The sequence below is a fragment of the Myxocyprinus asiaticus genome, chromosome 24 (genome assembly GCF_019703515.2).
Source record: "Myxocyprinus asiaticus isolate MX2 ecotype Aquarium Trade chromosome 24, UBuf_Myxa_2, whole genome shotgun sequence".
NCBI lineage: Eukaryota > Metazoa > Chordata > Actinopteri > Cypriniformes > Catostomidae > Myxocyprinus > Myxocyprinus asiaticus.
The window spans coordinates 37,341,669-37,368,737 of NC_059367.1; the positions used below are offsets into that span (position 1 = coordinate 37,341,669).

Sequence of the window (27,069 nt, forward strand, 5' to 3'; positions counted from 1 at the left end):
TTGAAAAATGAAAATGAAAAAGAAGGCCTACCCAGTATATACTGTCTCTTGAAATAAAGTTACTTGTTCCCTTTAAAACTTAAAACATTAACAAAAAAACCAAAAAAAGAAAGAAAATAACAAACATGAGAGAAATGACCTTCAGATGTTAATAGTATACATATTTAAAAGCATTTAGTTAGGTTAGGCCTAATCAAAGCACATGGAGCACACACACACACACACACACACACACACACATCCCTGATCACTGATATCATTTTTAATACTATAAGTCAAGATTATCAAAGAAGGATTTAATTGTGTTCCATATTTTGATTTAATTATTATTATTTAATTTTGTTTTCAATTCATTATGTATTTAATAATTTATTTAAATATTTCAATAATTATTTAATGATTTAATTTTGAGTAATGTGGCCCTCTATAATTTATAACAATATCAATTAAAATAATGTATTTTAATTTATTTTAAATTAATTAGAGAAAATTATAAATAACTAAGTTGAGTCTTATTTTAAAATAATAAAATAAACATTTATAGCTTTATAAATGACTAAATATGTTATTAAGTGATCTCTAGATGTATTATTATTAAGCAATGTTACTTATAAACAGTTAAACAGTTGTTGTTGTTTTTTTTACATAAAAAAACAGCCAAAATTTGTATTGATGTATATGCAACAAAAAGATAAATGTAAATGATGCATGAAAATCAAAATATGTAACCGTGAATATTATAATTGTTAGATGTACTGTAGATTATTCAGCTAGCATGCCAACTGCTTATATCCCTATCAGGTAAAGGCACATAGGTTTTTTAAGTTATGTACAATTGTTTAATCATATGCCACTTTCAGAAACATAAACACACGCACGCACACACACACACACACACACAGTGATTACCTAGCTATCAAAAAGAGTATATATATATATATATATATATATATATATATATATATATATATATATATATATATATATATATAAAGTATATACAAACTCTATCATTTTAAACTCAAATTGCATGCTGTTTAATTGTTAGTGAGCACTTTAATACGTTTGTGATGTTTAAAAATATTAAAAATATTTCAAAGTTTGTTACAGTTGGACAGTCGTTTAAAGACTACAGTAAACTACAGTGCTCTATCACTGTGGGCCTGTTCTAACATGTGAGGTATGTTTCTGAATGGCATACATTCATAGACAGTGGACTACATATTAACTGGACAAAAACTCACTTAAGCTCCTCTGACATTGACAAATGAGCAAAAGAAACAAAAGAAAAGAAAAACAGATCATAGTGTGTGTACTAATGTTGTTTTTCTTTCTTTGTCCTTATTTTATGTCTTGTTCACATATGGCGCATTATCACATATACAGCGTGAAAAAAAAGCGTTTGCATTCTTTCCAATACCATGCACCATAATTCAACCAAAACCTTGTGAACTTACAAGTGATTTGAGTTTACTTTCCTTTTGCTGCTAAACGCATTTTCGGAAACAGTTAAATCAAACTGGAAACCTCAAATGAGTCAGGAGAGTCTTAGTTGTGAACATTTGTTTAGGTTTTAACATTGGCATAGTAAAAAGAAGCATGAAATTGCTTTACTCAACTGCCACACCCTCTTTTTTGGTTCAGATTGTTTATTAACAAAAGGCAGCTGATCCTGGCATGATAACAATTTACACATCGAGTGTGCATATGTTCACACCCAGGTCCACCTTTTTTGTTCAAATGTGAAAAGAAAAAGACAAGTAGGAATCAGAGCAGAGAACTGCATCACAAGAGAAATAGTTTGAATAGAAGTAGAAAAGAAGTATTAAAGAAGCCAAACTGTGTATCCGCCTCTAGTGTGTCATCAGCAACTGTTTTTAGATGAAGAACTTTATAGTCAAACACAAAAGAATTCCAAAGATATCTTCTCACACTACACAAGTGAACACACAGTTTAGATAAAGGAATACTGTAGATTGCCTAAAACACAAATAAAATGTAGTGCAAACGAGTTTATTTTAAAACATATGATGCAGAAAAGCACATTTAGCATTTATGGTTACAGCTGCTTTCAGTGCATTCAAGCATTTGTTCAATTTCAAATGATAGAGCACCCTCCTAAAAAGACGACATTAGACTAGCATTAATTTCCATGCTGGTCCAAGCTGGTTTATGCTGGTTTATTGTTGGTGTAGCATAGGCATGTTCTTCACCAGCCAAAAATCATGGTTAACCAGCATGGTCAGATTAGTTATGGACAAGCACCATCCCCCATCAGACATCAGTTCAAGCGTGAACACCATTCCCTCTGGCGCTACCTTCGAGACACGGGTTATGGCCCCATGGAAGTCAGAAAGTAATCACCTTCACATAAACAAAGGTGAGTGCAATTCAGAGGTTGCATTTTTGTTCTAAAATTATATTTGTACTCCATATCAAAGTTAGGTTTAGGGTTAGGGGGTATGGTTAATAAAATTAGAGCTGTCGATTTAACAATTTAGTGCAATTAAATACATAAAAATAACACGTTAACTACCATTTGAGTATATTACGTTTGAAGTACATCTAACTTCATGTTTTTATGAGCCATGTCAGCCAGGGGGTCGGGAATTGGCTGGTTAGCCCCTGCTGGTAGATGCAGGAGCTACACTCTCCGGTGCTTAATGGAATAGTTCACCCAAAAATGAAATTCTCTCATCATTTACTCACCCTCATGCCATCTCAGATGCGTATGACTTTCTCTATTCTTCTGAATATAAACAAAGTTTGTTTGAAGAACATTTCAGCTCTGTAGGTTCGTACAATGCAAGTGAATGGGTACCAACATTTTGAAGGTACAAAATGCACATAAAGGCAGCATAAAAGTAATCCATATGACTCCAGGGTTTAAATCTTTATCTTTAGAAGCTATATGATTGTCATGTGTATTTTGTTGATTCACGTTTTTCATGTCTTTTATTTTGAAATTCCTAGTTCCTGTTTCATGTCATGTGGTTCCCTTGTCATGTGATTTCATGTTTCCCTCCATGTTCATGTGTCTTGTTTTCACTGGTTGATTGTCTTGTTATCTTGTTTAGAGTTCTTTGTGTTTATTGGTTATCTTTGTCATTTGTTCTCCCATGTCATGTATTTAACCCTCATGTTTTCCATGGTCCATTGTCAGGTATTGTTTGTGAATGTAACTTTGTTGGTTTATTCAAGTTTATGTCCACTCTAGTTATGCCAAGCCAAGTTTATGTTATGTCAAGTTCATGTTTATGTTTATGATTGTAGTTAGGGTTTTGAGTACACTGTTGGAATAAATTTGCACTTGGGTTCTTTACTTATTCGTCTTCGTCTGCATTGTCATTGCCAGCAGCAGCAAACATTACAAAGATAGATGTGGGTGCGAAACAGATCAATATTTAAGTCCTTTTTTTTATATTAATTATCCTCTCTGCCCAGTAGGTGACGATATGCACGAAGAATGTGAATCGCCAAAAACTAAAGAAAAAGAATGTGAAAGTGAAAGTGGAGATTGATAGTAAAAAGGAATGAAATATTTTGTGTTTCTAAATGCTAAGAACACGTTCTCATTCTTGCATTCTTGTGAAAATCTGTCTTGCCTAACAACTTTCTGCTGTGATATGTATATTCAACAACATTTTAACTATTTACTTTTTGGAAGTGGGCGATGATGTCAAACAATTCAACAACAACGTAAGAACGCAAAAAGAATCTCGCATTAGGTTAGAAACAAACTTCACTTACACGTCCTTGTTTGACAGCAAAAGATGACAATAAAGTACCTGTTTCTTACACTTCATGCACATACTTATGCATTTGACAGCCTCAGTAATCTAATAAACAAATGGGAACTCTTGATTTTGCAGTCCTGTATCAATGGTATGTAAACAATACTGATTATAGCAACGTGTTAAAAAACATACAGTGAATTAATTGGTAATGCATAATTCATATTATCTCAGTCTTGAATAATGCCATATTTAAGACAGCTTTTTAATTGTGCTAATCGCCACTCTACAGGGTCTGGTGTAAATTTCCATTTTAATTTTAACTTTAATTTATATATGCCTCATATGATCACCCAGGCCACACTCACATTACTGTAGCCTACCATTATCACGCGCATGTTGTTTTATGAGCATTGTGAGAATGTAATTTTTCCATGGCTGCAGAGCAAGTGGTGCCAAGATTCAGGGGGACCCTGCGTAAGCTGAGCACTGCAATAGAGATTAATGGGAATGGCAACTGATAGCTTTCTACAGGTATTTTCAAGTAGGTATAGCTGCAGGCCGGAGACCTCCAAGTGGGGGTGGAATCTCCAAAAGAGGGCGGGGTTACTCCAAAAGTGGGTGGGGATACTCCAAAAGGGGGTTGTGGCAACTCTAAAAGGCTTAACGTTAGGGAAAAGGTTAGGGAATAGGGGCTCCCTCTTTCTTTGGTGCCAATTTGGAGCTCACGCCCCTTCCTTGGCATCAGCAGGGGGCAGTAAGTGCATCTCAACAAACCTAACAAGCAGCGCAGCCACAGAATGAGAGTGGTCACACAGGACACGTTCTTGACAGCTGGGTGAAGCATAACAGAATGCAGGGATCTCGAGACAAGATTTTCAAAGTTTCAAATACTCTAAACTTGACACAGCATCCTAAAAATGTGACGTTTATTACGTTGAAAACCAGTGAGATGCTCCAAAAGCGTCCCTCTGACACATTTGTACATGAACAGACATTTAAAAAAGTACAGACATAGCGCATATCAATCTGAATATATTTATTATACAGATTTGATTTAGAATTATTTGGACTATTATGTATTTTTTTATATTGAATGATCTTTATTCTAGAGGCCTTTTAAAAACTAAATATCAATATGCAATTAATTTGATTAATTAATCGGCATGTCACATAATTCACATTTGATAAAAGATTTTCATCTATTGATATCCCTAAGTAAAGTATGCATTCCTGTTGACTGTACCACATTATTAACAACAATAAATACTTGCTTTTGGCGCAACTCTGTGGACATATCACCCGGAAGCTGGAGCTCACAGGTGCCCATGTGTTCAACAACACTTCCAGATTCAGCCACTGAGGGCAGTGATTCAAATTTCGGTAAGCACAATTTTCGACCTTCTGTTGCTGAATTCACAGTGTTTTCATGTCAGAGAGGCTTGATGGTTAAACTGGTGACTAGCAATTCAACTATTTCAACAGGGTATAAACTAAATTCTATGGGCCAGTTGCACAATTTATGGCTGGTAGACTTTCGCACATGTTGAGCAGGCTGAATCCAATCTACTCCTCTTCAACTATACATGTTTGGAATTTCTTTTGGCCACAATGTTGTTGTTGTTTTGAGCAACTCAGTTGAGAGCAACACAATCTGTAATAACAGCTGCAATATTGGACGGGAATTTGCACAGAGCAAAGTTTGAAATAAATCTCACTTAAAGGTCATAATTTCAGCACGTTGGTATGTGCTGAGCATCAGCATCTCTTGGCTCATTTTAGGTCACGAGAGGAGGATCACATCTCAACACAGGAAAATGTATTCCAGCCAGAGGAGATAACATCATCACTTCTAGAGTCAAATTATACACTGGGATATCCAATGGGTGCGGTTTTCATTTTTTTGGTGTTGATGTGCTCGTGATATTGATGCGTGTTTACTTCCAGTCTCAGCTCAGCCTTTTTTATTGAAGAGAGAGAGGGAGAGAAAGTGTTTTCGAAAAGAAAAAAAATATTCTGGAGAAGGACAGTGAGTATATTGTTATTTATTATGGCAATGTAATATGCTCAAAAGCATCATAATTATTTGCATTACTCTGTGAGGAATTATTGAATACCCCTTCAAATGAATGACATGAATTGTGTTCTATGTTAGAGAGATATTTGTCTCTTAACAAATAAAAACAAATATTTACACTGAATGCTTTAATGCCTCATTGTTGAAACCAGCCAGACATTGCACTATTTATCTAATCACTAGACATGCCACAACACATTAAAGCCCATTCAACAAAAACTCACTGTTGCAGCTGTGCAAAAGCTTTTATATTCACAGATCACAACTAACTTTGCTGTCAAAAGTATCCTGAGCTATTTAGACCTGGGTTGCAGCCAGCTATGTGCTTGTAGAGAAAACATCCTCCCCATTTTAAAAATATTCTGCTGGGGGAATTGGTGTAAAAGCCTTCCCTGTCATTTTCGTCATGCTAAAATTGCAGAGAGCAGCCCACACCCTGTACGTTAATGTGTGATGCCTAAGATCCTGTTTAATTCTGTATGAGGTCACACTAGTGCAATTACGATGAATTCTTGTTTGATTAGAAAATCTTTTTGGATTTGAAAGACAGATCTGTGTTAAACATGAAAAACTTTCTTTCTCTTTCTTTCTTTCTTTCTTTCTTTCTTATGAACCTTTACTGAAAAAAATATTACAATTATTTAAAAAAATTTGGTAGGTGATTTCAGATTTTAATACCCTTGTGAGGACCATGTAGGCACAACCTGTTCCAGATACACAATGTTTACCTTGCTATCTAAATAAGGATGTAGAATTCAATTTTTTTCATTTTTTTTTTATAAATAGTTATTTATAAATACTACAGATATACTATATATATATATATATATATATATATATATATATATATATATATATATATATATATATATATATAGTATAGAAAGGTTTTTATCAGATTTTGTCCCCAAACTAAAGCAAAATATGTATTATAACACAGTAACCATAGTTTAACCATGGTAGTTGTAGTAAAACCATAGAAACCACAAAATTAACCAAGGTTGCTACAGTCATGGTTACTACAATATGACTGTAGTAAAACCATAATTACTATATAGATACTACAGTAGGCTATTACTGGATTAAAATCATGGCTACTTGTATCAAAGCGATGGTTTCTGAAAAAACAAACAAACAACCAAACAAAAAACATAGTTACTATAGTCTTAGTTACATTTTCTATGTAGTGTGCTGTTCAAAATTGTTCATAATGTTGACAAATTATACATCTGTATAATTTGTCAACATTATTAACTTTTTGTTGACTACACTATATAGTAAATGTGAACTGATTACTGATACTTTACTAAGCAAAGTAAAGTCAAACCCATGGGTGGGTTCAATGAGCATCAACAGGTTAAAAACCCTTAAAAGACTGTGAGGAAAATGCACTCTAAAAGATCATTTGTGTATGTATCGTAAACCCCAGATCTTAAAAGGTGCAACATCTTGTGTAATAACGGTAGAGTGAGAGGTTAGCATTTATCTTTGCCTTTTGGGGATGCTTTCTTCCATTCCAATCTGATAAAAGGCAAGCCCAGAATTGCATGTCGGACTGACAGTCTAGGTCGAGTGTGACAATATCTTGAAGGTTTGGAACAGATTTTGACAGCTCGAGAAATCTTGATATGAATGCACACCCTTGGGGAATAATGCACATAGCAAAATTAAGGTGCCCTAAAAGGGAAAGTAGATCATGCTAGGATATGATTTTAGCGGAAACGAAAGAGGACATACATTGATGAATTCAAATGAGTTTTTTCTGAGTTTGAGAAAAAATGATTTTTCTGGTGGAAATACTACGGTCTGGCGGGGATTTTGGAAAGGCGACCACGAGAAAATCATCTAAAAGGTGTAAAACAAAGGGGAGTTTATATTTATTGTGAAGGATCCAACAACGTGCTTCTGATAGAGTGTTGAAGATCTTCGGGCTGCTGCGGCAGCTGAAAGCTAATCAAACAGCGAAGTATAACTTAGAACGCCGCCTGATTCCGAAAAGGTGCCATCGCGATTGATGAAGGGGCATAATTTTGAATGCATCTGTGAAATCAGCTTTCCCTAGCCAGGCACCTTTGCCAGCAGTTTTAATAAACTGAATTGCATGGTCTACTAAAGCGTAGGATAGGGGGAAAATATCAGAGAGAATGAGACTGTTAATACTGGGAACCGGACTGTTATGCGGAGCAGAGAGATCAATAATAAGGCGTTTTTTACCTGAATATTTCCTGGTATCCAGACCTATGGGATTAATGCGAAATATAGAGAACGGAGATTAAATAGCCCTTTTTAACCTCTTTTTGAATTATGCCATCAACAACCTTGGGATCTTTCAGCACTGACACAAGATTTGTTGATACGTGAGTTGAGGAGGGGATGAAGCTAAGACCAGCTAGAAAACCTTGTAGAAGACCAGTAATTAAGAAACAGCGATTAGGATGCTTGGATAAATATTTTGAAAGTTCTTACACGTTGATTGGAGTGGAAGGATGTTTATTAATTTTCTTGTTGGTCCGGGCTTGCTCTGGAGTATAGTAATCTGCAGTGTTCGTCTTTCCTGTGGGGCGAGAGGGAAACCTAGATCTAGGTTCAGATTTGGAGGATGATGCTATGGAATCCTGTGTTGCTTGAAATGCTGTTCTGGGGCACAATTTTGCAGAGTGAACGAATGATCCACAGACAGAGCAGGAAATAGCTTGATGACCTGTGAATTGCCTACTGATAAGCTCAAGATCAATCACGGACCAATCCAGCTTCAAATTAAAAAGTTGGATATAGAGAGCGGCTTTGGCTGAAAAAGATTTGTGGTATTCATAGAAAAGCGCAACACTGTAGGTGAGGGATAATAGCCAAGTAATTATCCAATTCAACATGTCTCTCGGGAAATATTTCACATATGGTGTCCCTGTACAACATTCAATTTGGCTAAGGATAGACTTTTAGAGAGCCTGGGGTCACACTCTTTCAAGACTATAGACACATCACCACAATCCACTATACAGCTGTCCATCAGTCCAGAAGTGCAGATTAATAATCTTAACAAGATTAATGTCTTTACCTGCTAGTATTTTGCTGCGGAGGCTTGGTGGAATTTCTGCTGCTGCAGGGATGAAAGGTGTGCTGCTGTCAGAAGCCAGGAGAGCTGTAGCCAGTTCCCAATGTGCTTTTAAGTCCTCATGGTCACGTAATGATTCGCCTCAGTCCGGGTAGCGGAGGATCCCAGTCTGAGACTGTCAAACCGCACAACTTAGCACATGTGGAGGCTTCACACCATCCACTGCAGCAACCACGCTCAACTCACCACGCGCCCCACCGAGAACGAACCACATTATAGCGATCACGAGGAGGTTACCCCATGTGAATCTACCCTCCCTAGCAACCGGGCCAATTTGGTTGCTTATGAGACCTGGCTGGAGTCACTCAGTATGCCCTGGGATTCGAACTAGCGAACTCCAGGGGTTATAGCCAGCATCTTTTACCACTGAGCTACCCAGGCCCCCTATTTCCATAATTGTTGCGATGACCGGATCATTGTTGGAAGAAATGCCGGGGTATTTCTTTTTTGCCGGAGGTGGTGAAGGTGATGCCTTGACATTATGATGTTTTCGCTTGGCCTTGGCTTAGCAGTGGGGCTGATGTTGGGTCGGAGCTGTGTTGTCTTGGGAGGATAAAAAGAACTCAAATAGCTCTTCATGGGACGCACCGGTTGGAGGAGATGTTTTTCTGATGAAGAGATCTTCCAGTATCCAAGAAACTAGCCAATCAGAGATGGAAGCGCACTTTAGCGCGAGGTGAGCACTCCGGCGGGTTTTGCTCAGAATACTGACATTTCTACCTGAGTGTACTGGTAGGGATTTTTGGATCTTTTGGCCGTTGTCTTGGTCATCCCCAGAATCTACCAGGGAAACAGCTTCTTCTGGGTTGGAGGATTCCAGAAGAGACATGTCTCCTCAAAAGAGAATTAGAAGGAGGGAAGAGACTGCAAGAACAGTGAAAAACCGGATGAATTATCGGCTGCGCAGAACACCTTATACCACTGCTGTTGGACCGTAGTTGAAGCTGTAGAGGTGAATCGCTGGTGGGGACAGTGTAACTGTTGCTCTTGTGCACTCATAAATGTGCAAGGGAGTTCAATGATTGGTGAGCATTTTCACTAAACAATACATTTGATTTTGGTTTGTTTCTACCAAACCTTATCGTATGCCTTCAGAACAAGGCATGAGGCACATACATTAATTTATTAGACTTCTGAATGATACTTTTGCATCCTTTCGAAGCTTGAAGAGGTAGTCACCATAAACTGCCATTGTATGACATCAGTTAGCACAATTTTTTTTCAAAAGTTCTCCCTTTGTGTTAAGAAAAAGAAAGAAAGTCATATGGGGTTATAACAACACAGGTGTGAGTAAACAATGACTGAATAAAAATGAGGCTGTGAGAGATAAACTTACTATCTCTTCAATGACATGTACTGTATAAAGTTATCAAAAAGCTTCTAGATCACATTTATTTTCCACAACTCATGTTGTCTGGAGTTTTTTGTCTACTGAAATTTCTTGGAAAGATATTTTTCAATGTTATGTCAGCAGAGTGATACAAAAACTATTCTTACGACAGTTCTGTCCTCATAGGAGACTAAGTAAACCCACCACACACACACACACACACACAGTTCATTGAGCTGCTCCATCTATCCTGAACAAAAGCCACAGAAGAATATGCCGGAAAGACACAGAAAGGCTGACAGAGGACACAATGCGGTGTTGACAGGTGCATGAGCTTTATCACAAGTGGAGTTGGTTCCAACGTTGCTGTTGCACAAGTTACCTCATCCAAATCTTAACAACTCCACACATGTCTGAAAACACATTTATCAGCCCTTGTATCATAGTGATATCCAGTATCTTTATAGCAAAAAATCTTTCTCGATTGCCCAGGAAATGGTTAGAGAGACCGTGGGAGCAGTTAGGGCCTAAAAGCTGGGTATGTAAATCGGTATGCAAACATAATCCCACGGTTCCATTGTTTAGAGAGGGTTCCTATCCTCTTAAAGCCGACGAATGACACTGTGTGGGTTTCTCTTTTTTTCCCCTCTCCACGGATGAGAGGGTTCCTGTCTTTACTCGTGCCTGCAGAATTTCCTTATGCTGAAAATGAGGGAGGAGGTGTGTAGACATGGAGGATGAAGTCTTTGTGAAGCAAAGCAGAAGTCAACAGCCTGTTTTAAAGGGAAATAGTTAAATGGGTGTTTAGTGACAGGTGTTTGTTGCTGAAAAGACAAAGACATCTGTCTTATTTGACCTATGCAAAAATTGTGACTGTCATTTGACCGAAATTGTGTGAGTAGGTGAGAGTTGGTGATATTGTGTTGTGTGTTTCCAATACTATGCAGAGGTCCCTGGGAATGCTAAATAATGAAACATCTGAGCAGAGTTTATTTAAACCTCCCAATAACACAAGGCCTTCGCTTTTACTTCCCCTTTATGGTAGCTTGTGACTAGCCTGTGTGTGTGTGTATGTGTGTGTGCGCACACTCCTCTTCACAGTTAAACCCCCCCCCCCCCAATAATAAAAACAAGCAAGTACAAACACCCCCCACCCCCTTCACTCCCCATTATTCAAGCCAAATCTACACCCTTGCTATGCCCTATTCCCTTCAAAGTCTTTAACATCCACTGTGAGAGCATTGGAAGGCTGAAAGTTGTGGGGCTCCAAAATAACAGTCATTAAGGAATTCACTTTTTGTTGGGCGCTTCGTTCAGGAGCGGGTTTGGTTATTAGCATTATCAAAGATAATTATTAATTATTAAAATCAGTAGAACATTGATTAGAATAAACATTACCTTATTAATCTTTCAAATCATCAATCATCAAAGATAACCATCAATTATCAAAATCAATAGAATATTAATTATTATCAAAGACAACTATTAATTATTAAAATCAATAGAACATTGATTAGAATCAACATTAGCTTATTAATCCTTCAAATCAATAATCATCAAAGATAACTATCAATTATCAAAATCAATAGAATATTAATAAGGATTAATATTGCCGGGGCACCACCCTGGAATCAGGGACTAATAACCAGACAGTATAACAGTCCCAATATAGGATTGTTCTCTTAGGAAAGTCGATGTCTGGAGAACATCGACATTCAAAAGGAAAACAATGAAGGCTTGAATCCGAGCACTGACATCCCCTGCCAGCCCTTGACACAGGTGCATGCAGAACAAAACCAAAACTCTTCTCTTTAAAGTATAACAAAGTTTATTGATGCAGTAATATCAATTAATAATCAATACAATGCATTCAATAAACTTCCGACTTACAACTACAAACTAAACAGTAACATTTATTATAGATTAGATATGGTAAAAAATAAGCCTATAATACATGAGAGGAAGGTATGTATGTATGTGTGTGTGTGTGTGTGTGTGTGTGTGTGCGTGTGTGTGTGTGTGTGTGTGTGTGTGTGTGTGTGTGTGTGTGTGTGTGTGTGTGGGCAGGTTTAAGTGGTTTACGAGGACATTTTTTAGGTTACAAACTGGTAATTACAAGGATATTATGCTATAAATGTGGCTTACGAGGACATTTCTAGTGTCCCCATAATTCAAATCGCTTAAAAAAAACTATAAAAATGTAAAAATACAGAAGGTTTTTGTGAGGGTTAGGTTTAGGGGTAGGGTTAGAGGATAGAATCTATAGTTTGTACAGAATAAAAAATCATTATGTCTATGGAGAGTCCTCATAATGATAGCTGCATCAATATGAGTGTGTATGTGTGTGTGTGTGTGTGTGTGTGTGTGTGTGTAAGGAGAGTAGGAGTGCACAAAATGGCAGTCGTGGCTTTCGCAGACAGTAGGTCACGCAAGGTTTGTGGGTGGAGAGACTGGTTAATGGCATCTGCCCATTTAACAAGTGTCTCCGCTGGTACAATAACTTAGGGACAAAGCTGGGCTCTATTGCCAAGTTATCTGCTCACCAAATGTGTGTGTGGGTATGTTTGTGAGGGGTCGTGTGTGTGTGCGGTTTGTACGAGAGAGAGAGAACAGAGTGACGTCACCGAAGCCGGTTTTTGCGATCATGGGAGAGAAGGCAACCATTAGTTTTATCACTCAGAGACGCGGTGAACGGCTTGTAATTCGTCTACCATGGTCGTTGGTTCTTTAATGAATAAACTCAGTGTGCCGGTCTCACCCGCGATAGCTGCACAAACAGCCCAATGTGGCTGGACGACAACACAGCAAATCTCATTTGTGGTAACAGTGAGTTACATTAATACCTTGAGTATTATTAGCAGCAGTGAGCGGACTCGCGGTCTGTAAACTGTACAAGCAACAACCTTGTTACACAAGAATAACACACTATAATAATATTTCTCTGCCCAGACATAAACCTCTTACTTGAGTCACATGAGGACATGGGTAGAATGTGTGTTTGTCCTACGTTTGACTCCGACTTGGTTCCTCGAAGCTCGGGTGATATTGGGAGGCCGTTTTCTCGCTGTGTTAGCAGGCGGTACGGCTTCTGATTCTTGGCAGGTTGGCGGAGATATCAGCGTAGTCAACTCGGTTGAAGAAGGAAGAGAAATCTTCTTTCTTCACTTCTGCAGGCAAAAGAGTGAGACGTGTATTGCTTGGCGGTCTCCTTTGGATCCGTTAGCGTGCTTGGTGGAACACAGAGAAATCTCAGCTCGTCCAGCAAGATGGAGATTGTATGGCCAAAGTTCAGGTATGTACATTACTTCCTTGGGCAACGAGGCTACACCTGGGAGCAGCAGGACTACAACTAGACGTGGCTCATACTGTCTCTGGAAGCAAAGCTTAGAAGGAATTTCCGGAGATTTATACTCTCGAATGACGTCATGGTTGAGGGACGCGTTCTGTCATACGTTTCACCCAATAGGAGTTGAGAGTTCGATCCTTCAGAATTTCACTCATAGGTGTAAAGTGAGCAAGGCTTGATGGGATCTGTAGTCTCTGTTTTAGACTCCCTTTGTTTGATTTTGGCACCGTTGTTGTGGCTATCAGGCTTTGAGTGTTCCTACAGGCCGCAGTCAGGCTTTATGACTGTATGTAGGCCTGCCTTTGTCTCCTATTTGAGTACATGAGGCCCAAAACTTTTTAATCATTTTTATTGGAAATTCAGTTTGAAGTGATCTTATAGCATGACTATCATGATTGTTCTCCCTTCTAAGTGCCCTTTGGAGGCTGATTAACCATTAAAATCTATGGACCCGCCGGCAGGTCCAAAGGGGGCCGTTGTATCGCGGAAAAAGTTTGCGCTTAAAATGGTAAAGTCCCTGTACCACTTCTGCTTTTATGTTACATAAAATAACAAAATAAGTCCTCAAAACATTTGCATCGCAAATTAGCACCCCCTAGAGGTCATGTGGTAGAATTATTTATGTGTAAGTAGAAGTCTTTCACAAAGCACCTAAATGGACAAATCATATGTCAAATGAAAGCTCTCATTCTCAGACACGTGACTGTACAGTTAATTTTGTTGCCCTAATGCCCCAGTTTGAAAGATTTTCAAAAGAATCATAAAGTCAAATATGATTTCTGTAAGACATCAAATATAAACATCTCTTTCATGCACTGATCATTATTGCTGTAAGCTCCAAATAGCCAAAAGATTTATATCTGCTCTTACCTTGGGCAGTTTTCTAAAATAATTGCCATTTTTTACTTGTCTGTGAGCTTGCTTGGCTGAATAATCCAATGTTATATCTTAGATGTCCAGAAAAAAACAAGCCATCCATCAGGAAATCATGCTAAACAAATCATCAGAAAAATATGTTTTCGACTATTGATGATAAAATGTTATATATCATCCCAAACAGAGGTGGACAGTAATGAATTACAACTACTCTCATTACAGTACTTGAGTAAATTTTTCTACTTTTTTAATTTAAAATAAATAATAGTACTTTTACTTTTACTTAAGTTGATTAAAAATTAAGTATTCAACGCCATACAGTTATTATTCACCACAATTAATAAGTAAAAAAAAAAAAAAAACATAATATTTCTGAATTTTTGGAAGAAGAAAGTTATAAGCGCTAAATCTGTTTTTAAACTAAAACGACAGAAGCCCGAAGGGCACAGCATCATGAGCACAGCAGATTGCATAAACTGCCACCAATGTCCTCTCTTCTCTAGTCTCTCCAAGACTTTCTGCCCTGTCACTATACAAGAACTGTAATACTGTGATTTTCTGTATATTTAATTTTATTCTGGAAAGTAGCCGTTCATTCAGGTACAAGGGAACTGTTTGAACACGTTTAACCACTGATCAAACTTCACTTGTTTTTAAGGTACGCAATGTTTTCACTGTGTCAAACATTAACACATTGTAGTTTGACATATATTTGGGGATATCTTGTTTACTTGCTACTATATGTCTAAAACAAACTTTTAAATACCTTAGAAAGATACAATGCCAATAGTGTCGGAAATTAATGGGGACTCGGGCCAAAAATGGCACAGAAATTTACTAAATGTATTGTGGCGGAACGACCCGCCCCTCCCTCTCATTATCGTCGCCTCGCCTCATAGGGCCGTCCTTCAGCCAGGCTCACAACAGGAGTGGGCTGGAGAGTGAGAAGAGGTGCATAGTTACTAAGGCTCATTTCGACCAGTACTGGATGAAACACACCTGATGTAAATAATGCTTCATCACCACTGTCTTTAAAACGTAGAGCGCACCTCTTCTCTGGGAGCCGGCTTCAAATCTCCATGACTTTTTTGAATTTGATGCATCGCCGGATCTGCTCCTCGGGCCCCTGGCGTGAGTTAGATGTGTCGCCGGGGACAGAACAGCATGCATCGCGGTCGACGGGCTAGAGGCCAGGCTGCCTTCCCCTCTCACCTGCCGCAGGCCTGGGAAGACAGGCCACCAAGGATGCCGTGGACCCAGGAGGGGAGCCTGGGCCATTCCTTGGACACTTCCCCGCCCTTCACAGAGCCCCATCTCACTGCGAGTATACCACATTCCCCCTTTATTTTGAAAACCATTCCCCCTGGACACTTTATTTTTTCCTTTTATGGACATTTTGTTTATTATTATTTCCAATAAATGCCTCTCCGAGGCTCCATGCCACACCCACTGTGTCTGTCTCTTGCTCACCCGCCACAGTATTTTTTTCATATAATTTATGAATAATTAGTCTTTTTTTAATTGGGGGGTTTTCTGAAAAATGAGACAACTATAGTGAGCTTTTAAATTTGAGTGTGAAAAATTGCGGGAGGCAGCCCAAAATGCACCACAGTTTAAGGGGTTAATCCTATTTGGAATGCAGGGATGATTTGCTACTGCAGGTGGTATTAGGGGACACATTATCATTCTAGAGAGCATTTAATTGGACAAAGATTTGGATACACCCTTGAGTATGAATCATCAACACTATGGTCTGTGTTCCCAGAGAGGAAGATTGCAAATTTGAAATGTGATTGACTAAAAGTTACTTTTGTCAACTTTGAGTGCACTTGCCTATAGATGACTTCAAAGCATACAGACATGGAGTGTTTCTCGATGCTAAGAATGCAGAGAACAGAACTGCGTTATTTTGAAAACCAGTCTTGCCAAGCTACCTTGGAAGAACAAACTCGGAAGGACATGAGGACGGAGAGTGCCTCTATTGCAAGCTTTGAGATGTGCTGCGATCTTCCTGTTGCGCAATTGCCCATCCCAGCACGTTTGAAGCCAGTGTGAGAACTACTGGCATTATCACATACCAGTGACAACATTATTATCATTACACCAGTGAGGATTTGTAGGACAACTGACACGTTAAAAGAATAATGTCTGTTAACACTTGTTTCCTCAATGTGTTTATACTATATTAAAATGATGCTCAACAAAACAACAAATGTTGACGCAGTATGACAACTCTCACAAGCCGTCAGACTTTTGCAAGCTAACAGCGGGAAACTCTTGAGGGAACACATGACAAACGTCCTTCGTCTGCGACCGTAGTGCTGCTGTGACTTCTGGGACTTCAAATGGGTTCTTGCCCACAAGTCACCATCCGATTCATCCTCAATATTCGGCCTGATCAAGAACACATCCGGGTAGTTGAATGCATTCTCAATACTTGCATTCTTGAGTATTGGAATTGAACTTCGGCAGTGGATGATGATGTCGAACAAGTCCACGAGAACGTAAGAACCCATAAGAATGCACATTGAGAAACACCCATGGACTAAAGGCCACAAAACTCCAATTTTGATTTCATGGGTTTTTAAAGGCAGCTGCCTATACAGACAGTAGACTGAAAGGCTTGCTGTATTAGATATTGTTACAAGTTGAATGATGCTACAACAACAACAACTTATTGTATCAACCAAGGAGGTATATACAGTATTTTACCTGGAGGTGAGCGAAGATTTGGCATTCACATTAATCTCAATGGCAGTTGCTTGGCTGGTTCATGCAACCCTGGAAGTATGCAACTTGCATCCTACCATTTTTGCTCATGGGCACATTTTTTGGAGCCAATCACCTGAACCATAAATGTCATGCGACTTATCACTCTGGAAAATGACGTCATGGCAGCACTGATTGGTTGATAACACATTAAGAACATGAACAGTCCCAATGCTAACTTGCCAAGCCTTGACCCCTTGGTACTAATATATTGAAATATAACATTATATGATCAATTTCAGCATTTTTATGACAGTTATGGAAAACAAAGTGTTATAGATACTAACGGTGCAATTAACAGTGACAATTTTGGTCTTCACTTTACTCTCCTGCCGGTTCTATTATATATTTGTGGCATTTAAAAAAGTTTCATGAAATAGCACCAATAGAATTCCACTCTCTCACATGCAACAGGCAATCTAACCGATCTATAATAATTAGATAACATGCAGACATACTCTGTGAAGTTGTAAAGCTCTCTGATAATTAAAGTTTTAGTAATTATCATGGGGAAAAGCTTTGAGGTGAGCACAGACAAGCTTTACCTTTTATAGGATTGTCTGGTAATCAATAATCCCAATTGATTTTAGCCATACAGCTGTAAATCTAGAATTAAAACAAGTGGTTTTCAAAGATCTGAACAATGAAGAATAAAATATTTTCCTAGAAATATGTGATTAGCTTTGTACAGTACACAACAAGAACAAACTCAATAAAGTTATTGAATTCTCTCTCTGTAGTGAAGAATACAGTTATCACAATGATTTTAACAACATGTTTTACTTCCAAAAGAGGATTGCATTCAAACACAGCATCTCCTACAGACAGTCAATATGATTTGCAGATCCATTGAAGAAATGCCAAGCGAATGTTGAGCACACATGATTTATCAATGATGAAGTGGCAATAAGCTCACTTTGAGCATCAAAGTCACATATGGGGATCTAGAAATACGACAGTTATGGAAATATGGCTTCCAGATAGATCTTTTATCTTTGTGTGCTCTATAGCAAAGGTTGCTGAGAGGTTGCAAGTGTTTTAAAGGAATATTCCAGGTTAAATACAAGTTAAGCTCAATCGACAGCATTTGTAGCATAATTAATTACCACAAAAAAATTTATTTCAACACGTCCCTCTTTAAAAAAAGCAAAAATCTGAGTTATAGTGAGGCACTTACAATGGAAGTGAATAGGGCCAATTTTTTGAGGGTTTAAAGGCAGAAATGTGAAGCTTATAATATTATAAAAGCACTTACATTTATTCTTTTGTTAAAACGTGTGTATTTTTTGAGCTGTAAAGTTGTTTAAATCATAATTATTATAGTCATTTTAGGGTTTGTTGACATTACATCATCATGAAAATGAAGTTGTAAAATTGGCAATAACTTTACACAGAAAATCTTAATAAGTGATTGTATCACAATAAAATCATGTTAACACGCATATTATTTACGTCTTTTGGCTATACAGAAAACAGTGAGTATTTTCAGCCTGATCTCACAAAAAAATCAGCAAGTGTGTGACAAACTTTTGGAAACAGCATGCCGATTTCCCGTGTGATCATGTTAGTATTTTAACGTTTACAGATTGGCCCCATTCACTTCCATTATAAGTGCCTCACTGAAACCCAGATTTTTGCTTTTTTTTTTTTAAAGAAAAGGAGGGGCAAATTATAATTATTATTATAATTTTTTTTTTGTTTGTTTTTTTTTTTTTTTATGGTAATCAATATTATATGAATGTGGTCAAAAATGCATGTGACCACATCACATTTGAGGTGTAATTGCTAATCAGTCCTGCATGTGTCCCGGCAGCAGTGAAGCACCACCCCTCACCGGTCAATCAACCGCTGCACTAAAACAAGAGTTTAAACTTTGCCGTTTACGAGCAGCTTTTAAAGGAAACAGCTGTCTGATCAGAAATGTAAATTAGCTGATACATACACAATCACAAGAGCTTCATGGATCTTCTTTAGTGTGTCTGATATCAACACAGTTGACAAGCACGAACACCTGAAGCTCCTTTTATACAGGTAATACACTAAAATAACAGATAATTCTGCTTGACATGTTGCGTTTGTGCTTAGATTCAATTTCAATTGCATCTGGGAGAAACAGTGCGCCATTTTTTCGCGGTTTCTTTTCTGACATTGTTGCGCATTATCATCATGCAGTAACACACTGACATAGTGATTGATGTATGTTGTCATGAAGCAAAGACCCTTCCCTCCATATCCGAATACAAGTGGTCACAGAAGATATGATTTTAAGTGACCAGGTGTAAACAGCGATGTGTCTCACCTGACCACATGTGACTGGATCACGCGAGACGCATCGTAATACCAGGTGGAAATGGGGTCTAAGTGTTAACTTGAAAATATTAAGTAAATTCTACATTTGTACTTAAATGCTCAGTAACACTTTACAGTATAATAACAGTACATGAATAATCAAGAATTAATACCTGAATTAATAGCTAATTCCGAATAAATTAATGATGAGTTAAGGAATGGACTAATCAGGAACTAATAAAGCGCTAACATTGACTACAAAATTACTCATATGAATTCATGCATTAATAACAGCCACCTTAATTACATGTTAGTACATGTTTGATAGTTAATGCATTAATTAATATTAAGAAATAAACTAAATCATTATAAGAAAGAATGTGAAGTATTTCAACCTTGAATTTAACATGCATATTTAATGTTGTCATAATTTAAAAATGTTATGCATTTAGCTGTCTGCAGTTTTGCCACAGACATCATTGAATGACGCAGTATAATCCTGCCATTTTTTTTAATGGACATAAACATATACATATATTTTAAGAAAAACACAAATAAAAATGACAATCTCGATCTCAACCCATTTTATGTTATTTTCCATCCTTTTTATTTCATACTCATCCTACCACTCAATTCACTCATCATTCATACCATAGCAATAGGAAGTTTGTCTTTATGTTGCTGGATCAATATTTGTTTTTGTTATATATATTTCTCAATATCTTTTATGGTTACTTTGTGAGTTTCATCAGAAGTTGTTGTTGTTGTTAATTTTCCTGTGGACATTTGTGCATGTAAATATTCAATCATTTGTTGTGTGAACTTTTTCGCTACATATCTGCCCTGAACTACAGTATGTGGAGAGTTTGTTGGCTGGCTGCTTGCCACTTTTTCCTATGGTAATGCTGACATTTTTAATCTAAAATTATTTGCTGTTTTGTTGGACTGAATTAAGGATTGAAGTCAGAGTGTTCATAATATCCATTTTGACGACGTTATGGGGAGTATTTGAATACATTTTGTTATTTGAACATATTAAGTGCAAACATTAGCATTTTTAGTATTTCCGATTTGACATCAGGCGATATAGAGAGAGATAAAACATACCTTATAAATCATTTAAAAGTGTATTAACAAGTATGTTTGGATTTCTTTTGAGTTGGTATATGTTTTAAAAGAGATTTCATTCATTTAAAGCATCTTGGTGGAAGATTGACACTTGTATATTCAGAATTTCTACAGAATCCCTCAACAATGCAAATGAATGGGCACCTAAAGTCAGATTGTCAGATTCATCAGCCAATCAGATTGATTTATTTGTTCTTGGTGGGTGTGGTCTTTAGGATATGTCCCAGTCCAGGCCTTCTAGCTGGCCTTAAGTAATGCAATCATGCTTTAAGTGATGTACGTAATTTGAAAGCGAAGAGCGCAAGATCTTGCTGACGAGTCGGCTGTCACTGCCACATCACCACTGAGAAAGATATCCTTATGGATTTAAAAACCTGAGATGTTCTGCATGATCGTGTGATTGATTAATTAAACAGACTGATTTTCACTTCATTCAAATTGGTAAATACTTTTTGCATTGTTAAAGCAACATCAGGATTTTTCTAAGTGTAAATTAGACTGCTTGAGCATTCAGTGTCGGATCAAGTTTTGAAAAGTAACCGTGTACCCTGATGAAACAAAATTTTTCTTGGAATTAGACCTCTTTGGTTCTGGCTTTCATGCATGGACGTGTTTTTAAAATGTCGCTTGGTATTACTAGTTGACTGCCACGTAATATATGATAGGCATACATTGTCTTATTCGTTGTGAAACTGTGTTTTCTTAATGGCATGAATCGCACTGAAGGCCTAGACTTAAAATGCACAGGCCGCGGCTGTTATTAACTACCCATGAACTATAATCAACAGATGACTTGTTAATGCAGCATCATGTCATGACTTTACTTGGTGGGGCACATCATTATTAACTCATTAACAACCCATGAACTATAATCAACAGATGAATTGTTAATGCAGCATCATGTCAAAACAACCTTGAGCTGTCAAAACAACCTTGAGCTGAACACGCTCAAAACGGTGGAGATGATTGTGGACTTTAGGAGGAACACCCCAACACTGACACCCCTCACCATTCTAAACAGCACTGTGGCAGCAGTGGAGTCATTCAGGTTCCTGGGCACAACCATCTCACAGGACCTGAAGTGGGAGACACACATTGACTCCATTGTGAAAAAGACCCAGCAGAGGTTGTACTTCCTTCACCAGCTAAGGAAATTCAACCTGCCACAGGCGCTTCTGATACAGTTCTACTCAGTAGTAACTGAGTCTGTCCTCTGCACTTCAATATCTGTCTGGTTTGGTTCAGCTACGAAATCAGATATCAGAAGACTACAAAGGACAGTTCGGACTGCTGAGAGGATTATTGGTTGCCCCCTGCCCCCCCTTCAAGAACTATACACTTCCAGAGTGAGGAAAAGGGCTGGAAAAATCACTCTGGACCCCACTCACCCTGCCCACTACCTTTTTGAACTGTTGCCTTCTGGCCGACGCTTCAGAGCTCTGAGCACCAGAACCGTCAGGCACAGGAACAGTTTTTTCCCACAGGCTATCCATCTCATGAACAGTTAAATTGCCCCACTGAGCAATAACTATGTGCAATACACAGTTTAGTCTTTCTTATATTTATCCAACACATCCAACCTCTTCTGCCATTTCATTCCTCTGGAGAAAAAAAAAAAAAAACTTTTGCACTGTGCATAACAGATTTGTATGTACACTGTACATAACAGATTGTATTAGATTTGCACTACCCATGTGTATATGTATGTATGTGTGTGTCTGTGCATATGTGTATAATTATTTTTTATTTTTTATTATTATATATGTCTTGCTGCTGTTTTTGTATTGTTTTGTATGGTTGTACACTGGAAGCTCCTGTCACCAAGACAAATTCCTTGTATGTGTAAGCATACTTGGCAATAAAGCTCATTCTGATTCTGATTCTGATGTCATGACTTTACTTGGTGGGGCACATAATTATAAACTTACTATCAACTACACATGTACTGCACTAGTATTCATCCCAGTTAAATCACGTATTGTTTAGCGTCATTTGGTTTGTTTGTCATAGTGTAAAAGCTGAGATGCGGACATGGCCTGCATTTGGATGACAAGTGAACTGAGTGGTAGGACCCACAGTGGTAGGGTGAGTATGAAGGGAAAGGAATGGAGAATCACAGAGAATGGGTTGAGATCAATTATTTTTATTAAGAATAATTATTGGTGGCAATCATTAAAGGGAAAGTTCACCCAAAATTGAAACTTCTCTCATCATTTACTCACCCTCATGAAATTCCAGATGTGCATGACTCTCTTTTCTTCTGCAGAACACAAACAAATATTTTTAGAAGAATATCTCAGCTCTTTAGGTCCATTAAATGATGAATGGTGACCAAAAATTTGAAGCTCCAAAAAGCACATAAATGCATCAGAAATGTAATCCATACAACTCCAGTGGTTTAATCCATGTCTTCTGAAGTTGTCCTATTGCTTTTCGGTGAGATCAGACCAAAATATAACTCCTTTTTCACAATAAATTTACTTGGCCATTATGGTTTCAAACTCGATTACACTTTCTTGCACCATCTAGCACTCTGTGCATGTGTCAAGCAATAGAAAGTGTAACCGAGCTTGAAATCATGATTGTGCCTAAAGACTGCAATGGCAAGATGTACAGTGAAAAATGTATTACATTTTGGTTTATTCTCACCAAAAAATGATTGCATCACTTTTGAAGACATGTATTAAAACCAGTGGTTCTCAACTCTGTTCCTTTTCGATATCTCCCTACTCAAACACACCTGATTCAGCTCATCAGCTCGGTGTGTCAGAAAAGGGAGATACTGTATACAAAATGTGTAGTGTTGGGGTGCTTGCAGGGACAGGGTTGAGAACCACTGTATTAAACCACTGGAGTCATACAGATTACTTTTATATCTTGTGTGCTTTTTGAAACCTAAAAAAATTGTCCCCATTCACTTGCATCATGCATTGTATGGGCCTACAGAGCTGAGATATTCTTCTAAAAATCTTCATTTGTGTTCTGCAGATGAAAAAAAGTCATTCACACCTGAATGGCATGAGGGTGAGTTAATGATAGGAGAACTATTCCTTTTATGTTCAACATTTAATAAGGATGATCCAAGTGAATTATACAGAATAATCTTGCGTCATCCAGTGATGTTTGTGGTGAAACTGAAGACATCAAAAGTTATACTTTTTTTTTTTTTTATTATGTCCATATCAAATTATGCACATTTAATTCAAGGTTGTAGTACTTCACATTGTTTCTTATAAAGCCTGTTTGATTTAGTTTATTAATGTTAATTAATGCATTAAATATCAAACATGTACTAACATGTAATTAAGGTGGCCGTTATTAATGCATGAATTCAAATGACTCATGTTTTAGTTAATGTTAGCTCTTCATTAGTTCCTGATTAGTCCATTCCTTAACTCATCATTAATTTATGCTGAAGTAACTATTAATTCAGGTATTAATTCAGGATTATTCATGTAGTTATTATAAAGTGTTACTGAATGCTTAAGCTTATGCACTGAAAAAAAATGTCAACCTAAAAAAATGTGCTTCATGTGGTAACATCTAAATTAAGTGGTTTTATTCAAGTCAAAAATAGTATGGAACATCATTAAATAAACCTTAATACATTAGGTTAAACCAAAAGTAATTTTAAAGATTAGGTCAAGTAGAAATAGCTCATTAAGACAACAATTGCAGGTTACCACTTTTTACAGTGTAGCCCAGTTCAAACATGCAACCAGGTAATGACAAGAAAATCATTGGTTTGCCTTTACTAGTAAATGTACCAAATGTGCTGTTCACACATACCATCAATAAGGAAATGTATAGGTCATTTATAGGAAAAATTGCCAGAGCAAAATTTACCAGTGTTTTCAAAAGGGTCGTGTTCACACATGACCTCTAAACTGGAAATTGTAAGTAATTTTCTGGAAAAGGCTCTATGTGTGAATGCAACATTATAAGTAAATATTATTCTTGATTGTTTGTTATCTTTTCAGTGTGCCATTAAATGTACATCAGATTTGTCAAATTTAATATGTTAAGTTAAATTTAGTAACTCAATTTAATCAATGTTATGTCATGAAGTTAAGTAGATTTTACTTAATTCTATACTGTTATAATTTACTATAATTTAAAAACTGTGTGCACTTGCAAATAAAAATTAATTTTTTCCAGTGTTGGTTGTCAGGATGTTGCAGCGTGGTTGCTATGGTGCTGCTAGGCAATTGCTTACTGGCCCAAGTCAAAAGAGTCCCCAAGGTCTCTATATGATAATGTTGTCTCAGTGTTGTCATTGTATGGGAAAAAAAAGATGCAATCAATGTGAATTATGACTGAGGCTTTCAATCCCTAACAGTCTACCTTTTGTGTTCCATAGAAGAAAGAATGTCATTGGGGTTTGGAACAAAAATAAGGTGAGTAAAAGATGACAGAATTTCCATATTTGAGTTAGCTGTCCCTTTAACCCTAAGTATGACCAAAAATAATAGTGCTTTGCTGAAAAAAACATTTGAAAAACAGACATTTTCAAAAACAAAAACATTGTTTGGTGTTCCTTTACCTGATATATTACATTTTCTTTGTGGTCAAGTTAGTTTAGAGCTGCAACAATGATTTGCTGTTTTGTTATATTTTCTGTAGTTGTGCTTTGGTGTTTTTGACCACATGTTCTCTCTCCATCTCTCTTCGTCTACGTCTGTCTTCACCCTTCCCCTTTTTCTTTCCTGCTGTCTATCCCTCATTAGTCTCACTGAGGCCGGTTCACACCTCATTGGCACCTCCATTCACTGCTGTATTTGGTGATAAGTCCCCTTTAGTAGGTCAATGGGACCCTTTCAGATTCAGCTGCCTGCTTGCTGAAGAATAAGAGGGGGTGGGGAGTCAGGGTTTAGGGGGCAAACAGACAATTAGATAGATTTATTCCTAGGCTCTGGTATTGTGCAAAATAAACTCCAGGGAGCACTTCCTCATTTCAGGGAATGTATCTTGTAGGTCTTACCAGCATCTGGTCTTACATAAGTGGGATTGGGCATGGCTAAAGCATTTGATGGTCTAATGGGCAATAGGGGATTAAAGTCATTTCTCTGTCACAGAGCAAATAATAATGTTAAAGTAACTGATGTTTCAATAAAACCTTGTGTCAACAGAAAATACATACGGAAAAGACGCATTAGTCCTGAGGCCTTTTTGGAGCACAAGTGGTGTGTTATACATTGCAGAGGCGTCTGCTGTCTCTCTCATGGACTTTGCTGCTTTTTGGAGAGCAAATTGGGTCAATAAAGGTTTTAGTGGAGAGAAAATTGTCACCTCAAGCCCTGCAGAAGGTTTACAACTGTAAACAGAAGATTGCCTAACAAATAAACACTGTTCAAATAGAATTTCAGAGGAAAAAAATGTATAAGTAAAAATTCAGTTCTGTGTACAGAATTGTACACAGTACACTTCAGACTTATCTTTTGTTTGGTTTTATGGTAGTATTTCTGTATCTTTTCATTTTAACTGCACCGGATGTCAATAACATCCTCAAGTGTCTTGTAATAAAATGTCATGACTGATGTTGAACCTTTGCCACAGGCATCATATCTCATTTGAGACTATGATTGTTTATCACACAAAGCTATTGAATAACTTTATAAGACTTTGAATACTATATAAAAGTAGTCCGTATGAATATAGTTGTATGAACTACTTTTATGGTTCCACAGGAAAAAATACTTGCATGTATAACGACATGAACATGTGTAAATAATAACAAAATAATAATAGTAATTACTTGGGTGAACTGCTCCTTTAAGAAAATACTTCTAGGACCCTTTTCTATGCTATAGTGCCCCAAACTAATGGTAGTTTGAATAAAAAAGGAGATACTATCTGGAGCTTGACTGAATCTTTTCCTGCTGTTGAGATAGTAAATGTGCAGGCTGTTGACTTTGCCATGGTCATCTTTACTCAGCAAACACAAGCCGTGTCAGAGGTGTGTGGACATTGTTGACACACACACAAAAAGAATTAGTAGAGCTGCTTTATCAACAGGGGGAAAGAAGAAAAACAACAGAAATTATCAGTCATCCTCCATACCTAACAACATCTTTTGAGTGTTTGGAATGTTATTGTGTCTATTTAGGATATTTAGAATGTTATTGATGCATAAAATAGCATTCATTTTAAATGTAGTGTTTGAAATGTATTTTTTTTAAAGTACAAATATTTCAAGTAGTAGCTCAAACAATATAAGGTCATACAAAACATATATGTTAGGATTATAAAATAATGCTATTTATAAAAAAAAATAGTTTTGATACACCAAAGGAAATGAATTTAATGTCAACTATCCCATCTTATTACATGGCTCTTTGGAATACTTGATTCTGATTGGTCAATCGCAGTACTAAATGCTCAAATATTTTTGTATAATGATTGCTAAAC

At 37.2% G+C, this 27,069-nt stretch overlaps 1 long non-coding RNA gene across 1 annotated transcript; it reads left to right on the forward strand.

Annotated features, from left to right (window-relative positions):
- The first annotated feature begins 5,666 nt into the window (after positions 1-5,666).
- LOC127415501 (uncharacterized) lies at positions 5,667-25,916 on the forward strand. Its single transcript, XR_007892945.1, has 3 exons — positions 5,667-5,763; positions 25,022-25,058; positions 25,791-25,916. It is a non-coding gene; the product is annotated as an uncharacterized LOC127415501 (long non-coding RNA).
- The last annotated feature ends 1,153 nt before the right edge of the window (positions 25,917-27,069 follow it).